The sequence below is a fragment of the Arachis ipaensis genome, chromosome B4 (assembly GCF_059453495.1).
Source record: "Arachis ipaensis isolate K30076 ecotype BB chromosome B4, ASM5945349v1, whole genome shotgun sequence".
NCBI classification, from domain to species: Eukaryota; Viridiplantae; Streptophyta; class Magnoliopsida; order Fabales; family Fabaceae; genus Arachis; species Arachis ipaensis.
The window spans coordinates 111942353-111948716 of NC_142439.1; the positions used below are offsets into that span (position 1 = coordinate 111942353).

The following is a 6364-nucleotide window of genomic DNA, read 5'->3' on the forward strand; positions in this document are numbered from 1 at the left end:
TGGTGCCTAGCCTTATTTCTTACTCTTTTTCTTTTATTCTTTAACTTTCATTTTTCTTTCCCTTTTTCTTATTGGGATCTTGTTATTCAGCTAGTCTCATGGGGTGTGTTTCAAGCATATGATTCCAGATAGATAGTTGCCTTCCCACCTTATTGGTGAACTAACTTAGCTAATCTATTTCCACCCCACAAACTTAGGAACTTACTCCACAATATGAACATTACTCTGGTCTTCCATAACATCTCTCTTTTTATTTGATCTTAAGGGGACAAGCTTACAAGTAAGCAAGGTGAGAATGTAGCAGGTATCGTGGACAGCACACATATGACAAAAGTAGTAAAAACAAACATTAAATTCTACTAATTTAAACTACTAAGTAACTATTAATCAAGTGCACCTTTGGACTTCCAATTTTTAGCATTTCAAGTATATGGAATTAAGTAACAACACAACCTTTGGGTGATGGTTTCTAGCTGTCCCCTTGTTGTCATCATTCATAGTTTTTGCTCCTTCACTTTCTTGGATGATGTTGCACCATTTCCTCAGAAGGTTCCTGCAAAATTATTGGAAGTTGCTTGTTCCCAAAGCACTTGAGAAATAGTTAGCTTGCACGTATGCTTGTGAATTTCTGAACTTAATTTAGTGTGTGAACACCAATCTTAGTTCCTTGCCTAGTACAACAGATTGCATACTTACAGAGAGCCTCATATGTTGTTATTAACAAAACAACTATTAACTAAAGACTAAACTACTGCTAAGTGGTTCCCCTGATTGGTTGGAGCTAGCAATTTGTCATTGGGGTGTAGTGTGATTCTAACTAATATCTTTGGTGGAACACCAAACTTAGAATTACACTTTCACTCTTGGATTTGTTTTGGTGTGGAACACCAAACTTAGCTCCTCGCAATACAGGAAAAACAGCTTGCGATCTTTATTGAAATGACGATGAAAAAGAAACTACCTTAGGTTGGGTTGCCTCCCAACAAAGCGCTCTTTTAGCGTCGCTAGCTCGACGATTCCTCCATTACTTGAGATGATACTTCACTTTGGGGTTTTCCCCCATGTTGCCCATATAGTGTTTGAGCCTTTGTCCGTTCACAGTGAAAGTCCTCTCAGAACTTTCATCCATGATTTCTATGTGTCCATATGGGGAGACTTTTGTGACAAGAAAGGGTCCTTACCACCTTGATTTGAGTTTTCCTGGGAACAGTCTCAATTTGGAGTTGTAGAGGAGTACTTGCTGCCCTTTTGCAAAACTCCTGGGTGCCAGATGGAGGTCATGCCTTCTCTTCGCCTTTTCTTTATAAATCTTGGCATTTTCATAGGCTTCAGATATAAATTCCTCCATCTCTTGCAGCTACAGAATCCTCTTTGCACCAGCAGCAATGCTGTCAAAATTTAGTATCTTGAGAGCCCAGAGAGCTTTGTGTTCCAGCTCCAGTGGTAGGTGACAAGCTTTCCCATACACCAGTTGATATGGGGACATCCCGAGTGGTGTTTTGAATGCTGTTCTGTATGCCCAAAGAGCATCATCCAACTTCTTCGACCAATCCTTTCTTGATGCTCCTACAGTCTTTTCCAAAATCCTTTTTAGCTCTCTGTTAGATATCTCAGTTTGCCCACTTGTTTGGGGATGGTAAGGCATTGCAACCTTGTGTTTCACCCCGTATCATAGGAGAAGATCTTCTAGTGGTCTATTACAAAAATGGCTTCCTCCATCACTAATGAGTGCTCGTGGGACTCCAAACCGGCTAAAGATATTCTTCCTGAGGAAGTTCATGACCACCTTGTTATCATTTGTTGGGGTTGCAATAGCCTCCACCCACTTGGAAACGTAGTCCACTGCTACCAAAATGTACTTGTTTGAATATGAGGTTGGGAATGGTCCCATAAAATCGATTCCCCATACATCAAACAGTTCCAGTTCTAAGATGAAATTTTGTGGCATCTCATTTCTTCTGGGCAAGTTTCCAGCTCTTTGGCATTCATTGCAGTTCTTTACTAGTTCTTTGGCATCCTTGAAAATGGTGGGCCAAAAGAATCTGCTTTATAACACCTTGACTGTAGTTCTGTCCCCTCCAAAATGGCCTCCATAACATGAGCCGTGACAATTCCACAAGACCTCTCGTCCCTCTTCTTCTGAAACACATCTTCTCAGGATTCCATCTGAACACTTCTTGAAGAGATATGGCTCATCCCAGACAAAATATTTTGCATTATTTATGAGCTTTCTTTTTTGATGTTTGTTGATCTCTGGAGGTAAAGCCCCAGTTGCCTTGAAGTTGGCAATGTCTGCAAACCATGGTGCTTTGTGAACTGTCATCAACTACTCATCAGGAAAGAGCTCATTTACACTTGTATCATGTGCTCCACCTTTATCATGAGAGATTCTGGATAGGTGATCCACTACCTTGTTCTCCACTCCTTTCTTGTCTCTAATTTCAATATTGAATTCCTGCAATAATAAGATCCATCTTATTAGTCTTGGTTTTGATTCTTGCTTGGCAAATAAATATTTAAGTGTTGTGTGATATGTGAAAACAATCACTTTAGCACCAATGAGGTATGATCTAAACTTGTCAAATGCAAATACTATTGCCAGCAACTCCTTTTCAGTAGTGGTATAATTTCTTTGAGCATCATTGAGGACTTTGCTAGCATAGTATATCACATAGACTAAGTTATCTTTCCTCTGCCCTAACACGTCCCCAATTGTAAAATCAGATGCATCACACATCAATTCAAAAGGTAGGTTCCAATCAGGTGGGGAAATGATAGGGGTAGAGGACAACCTCTGTTTCAAATTTTCGAATGCTAGCATGCATTTTTCATTAAAGACAAACGGTGTATCAGATACAAGGAGATTTCTCAAGGGCTTGGATATCTTTGAAAAATCTTTAATAAACCTTCTGTAAAAGCCAGCATGCCCTAAAAAACTCTTAATTGCCTTGACATCACTGGGTGGAGGAAGTTTTTCAATAAGTTCCACCTTAGCTCTGTCAACCTCAATGCCTTGGTTAGAAACCTTATGGCCAAGGACTATTCCTTCAGTTACCATAAAGTGACATTTCTCCCAGTTCAAGACTAGATTGGTCTCTTAGCACCTTTTCAATACCAAGGCTAGGTGATTTAAGCAACTAGGAAAGAAATCTCCGAATACCGAAAAATCATCCATAAAGACTTCAATGAATTTCTCTATCATATCCGAGAAGATAGAAAGCATGCAGCGTTGGAAGGTTGCAGGCACATTACATAGCCCAAATGGCATGCGCCTGTAAGCAAACACTCCATATGGGCAAGTGAATGAGGTTTTCTCTTGGTCTCTGGGATCAACCACTATTTGGTTATATCCTAAATAACCGTCGAGAAAACAATAGTATGCGTGTCCTGCGAGTCTTTCCAACATCTGATCCATGAATGGAAGGGGAAAATGATCTTTTCTTGTAGCTTCATTTAGTTTTCTGTAGTCTATGCACATCCGCCATCCTGTGACGTTCCTGGTGGGGATTAGTTCGTTCTTCTCATTTGGGACTACAGTGATTCCTCCCTTTTTTGGTACGACATGCACGGGGCTGACCCAGGGGCTGTCTGAGATCGGGTAAATTACCCCTCCCTGCCATAACTTCATAACTTCTTTCTGTACCACTTCCTTCATGATTGGGTTCAGCCTTCTTTGGGATTGAATGGATGGTTTGGCATCATCTTCCAACAGTATTTTATGCATGCATATGGCCGAACTGATCCCTTTCAGGTCAGCGAGGGTCCATCCAATGGCATCCTTATGCTTTCGCAACACTTGGAGTAGTTCATCCTCTTGATCTTGGCTGAGGGATGAGTTTATAATCACTGGGTAGCTTTCATTCTCGCCTAAGTATGCATATTTGAGAGCGGGTGGCAGTGCTTTGAGTTCAAGTTTTGGTGCTTCTAACTTTTCATTCTCTTTCTTTGGTGCACCTTGTATATGAATCTCTGTTGTTGTGGCCTCTTCACTGGACATTGATTCATCCTCTGTCAACCCTTCAGGTTCTTCTTCTTCAAAGCTCTCCTGCACTGCATCTTCCAGTGAGTCCAACCTCATACATTCTCCCAATTGTTCTGCTGGGTAACTCATGGCCTTGAACACATTGAATGTCATCTTTTCATTGTGTAATCTCAGGGTGAGGTCACCCTTTTGGACATCAATTACAGCTCCAGCAGTGGCCAAGAATGGTCTTCCCAGGATGATAGAGGCCTTGGCTTCCTCTTACATGTCCAACATTACAAAGTTTGCTGGGAAGATAAAATCACCCACCTTCACCAGCAAATCTTCTACTACACCATGAGGGAACTTGAACGATCGGTCTGCCAGTTGTAGGGCCATTTTTGTTGGCTTAGCCTCCTCGATTTTCATTTTTCTCATCATAGCTACTGACATCAGATTTATGCTGGCTCCTAAGTCACATAGAGCCTTCTCCACTGTGATCTCCCCTATAATACAAGGGATCTAGAAGCTCCTAAGATCTTTCAATTTCTGAGGTAATTTATGCTGAATGATAGCACTACATTCTTCGGTTAGTATTACAGTTTCGTTGCTCTTCCAACTTCTCTTCTTAGTCATTAACTCCTTGAGAAACTTGGCGTAGAGCGGCATTTGCTCTATTGCTTCAGCAAAGGGTATGTTGATTTGTAGTTTCTTGAAGATTTCCAAAAATCTTAAGAACTGGTTGTCATCCCCCTTCTTCTTCAATTGCTGAGGGTATGGGACTCTTGGAACGTCTGGCTTCAGTATTTCTCCTTTTTTTTGCGGACTCGAAGTGGAAACTTGAGCTCCATCTTGCTCTTCTTCCCTTTCATTTGAGCCCTTTTCTTGTGGTTTCTGGGAGGCTTCTTTCAGTTCCTTCCTACTTCTGAGGGTGATAGCCTGACACTCCTCCCTTTGGCTTGAGTCAGTATCACTGCGAAGGTTGTTGTTGGGAATTTGCTTGAATAGGTAGCCAATTTGTGTCTCAAGTTTCTTGATGGCAGCATCTTGATTCTGCATATTGGACCGCACTTCTTCTCGAAATGCCTTACTATCGTGAATCTCTTTGCATATGCCTTCAAGTAGGTTCTCAATCCTTGAAAGTCTGTCATTAGATGATGGTGGGTTGGGATTGGAGGGATGAGAAGGGTTATTTTAGTTTTGGTATGGATGTGGAGAGGTGTTGTTAGGGTGGTGTTGATATGATCTCTGTATGGAATGTTGATGAGCTGCATTGTTGTTGGTGTTGTGACATCTCTGATCTTGGCCTTGATCTTGTTGATTTCCCCACCTAAAGTTTGGGTGATTCCTCCAGCCAGGGTTGTAGGTCTTGGAGTATGGATCATGGGTCTGCTTGGGTGAGTTTCCAATGTAATTGGCTTGTTCATGCTCACCCTCTGCCTCTACATTCACCCCCTCTTGGGTTGCTGCTGAAGTGATGATTGCTGCTACTTGATTCCTCTCCATCTTCTTGGTGAGGTCAGCTAATTGCTTGGTAATGAACTTGTTTTGGGCCAGTAGTGCATCTACATTGTTTAGCTCCATCACTCCTCTAGTGTTGCCTCTTTTAGAAGCATATAAGTAATCATTCTCTGCTACCGTCTCTATGACATCTATGGCTTCTTCAATGGTCTTCTTCTTGTTTAGAGATCTCCCGGATGAGTGGTCTACTGCCTTCTTTGATTCATAAGAAAGGCCTTCATAGAAAATGTGTAGCTACACCCATTCATTGAACATATCTGGTGGGCACCTTCTTGTCAAGTCTTTAAACCTCTCCCATGCTTCATATAGAGTCTCACCATCTTGTTGTCTGAAGGTCTGTACCTCGCCTCTCAACCTGTTGATCCTTTGAGGAGGGTAAAATCTTGCCAGGAATTTATTCACCACATCTTCCCAGGTTGTTAAGCTCTCTTAGGGAAAGATTCCAGCCATTTAGATGCCTTATCCTTGAGTGAGAATGGGAATAAGAGCAGTCTATAGGCATCTGGGTGAACACCATTAGACTTCACAGTATCACATATCCTCAGGAAGGTGGTTAGATGTTGGTTGGGGTCTTCTTGGACACCTCCTCTGAACGAACAGTTGTTCTGAACAAGGGTGATGAGCTGTGGCTTTAGTTCAAAGTTGTTGGCATGTATGGTTGGCTTTTGGATGCTACTCCCACAGTTTCCTGGGTTTGGATTGATGTAAGAGCCTAGAACTCTTCTCTCTTGCCCAGCATGATTTGCTAGACCTTCTCTGCCATGGTTGTGAGCCTCTTCTTCATGATGGTTCTCCATATTCTCCTCCATGTTTGGTTCAAAGTATTCTTCCTCTTCCTCAGCACCAACTACTCTCTTTTCTCTTGCTTCCCTCCTTAATCTA

The 6364-nt window shown here is 41.8% G+C and overlaps 1 non-coding gene across 1 annotated transcript; it reads left to right on the forward strand.

Annotated features, from left to right (window-relative positions):
• The first annotated feature begins 5732 nt into the window (after positions 1-5732).
• On the forward strand, positions 5733-5839 carry LOC148568796 (small nucleolar RNA R71). Its single transcript, XR_015881883.1, has one exon. It is a non-coding gene; the product is annotated as a small nucleolar RNA R71 (small nucleolar RNA).
• Positions 5840-6364: the final 525 nt, after the last annotated feature.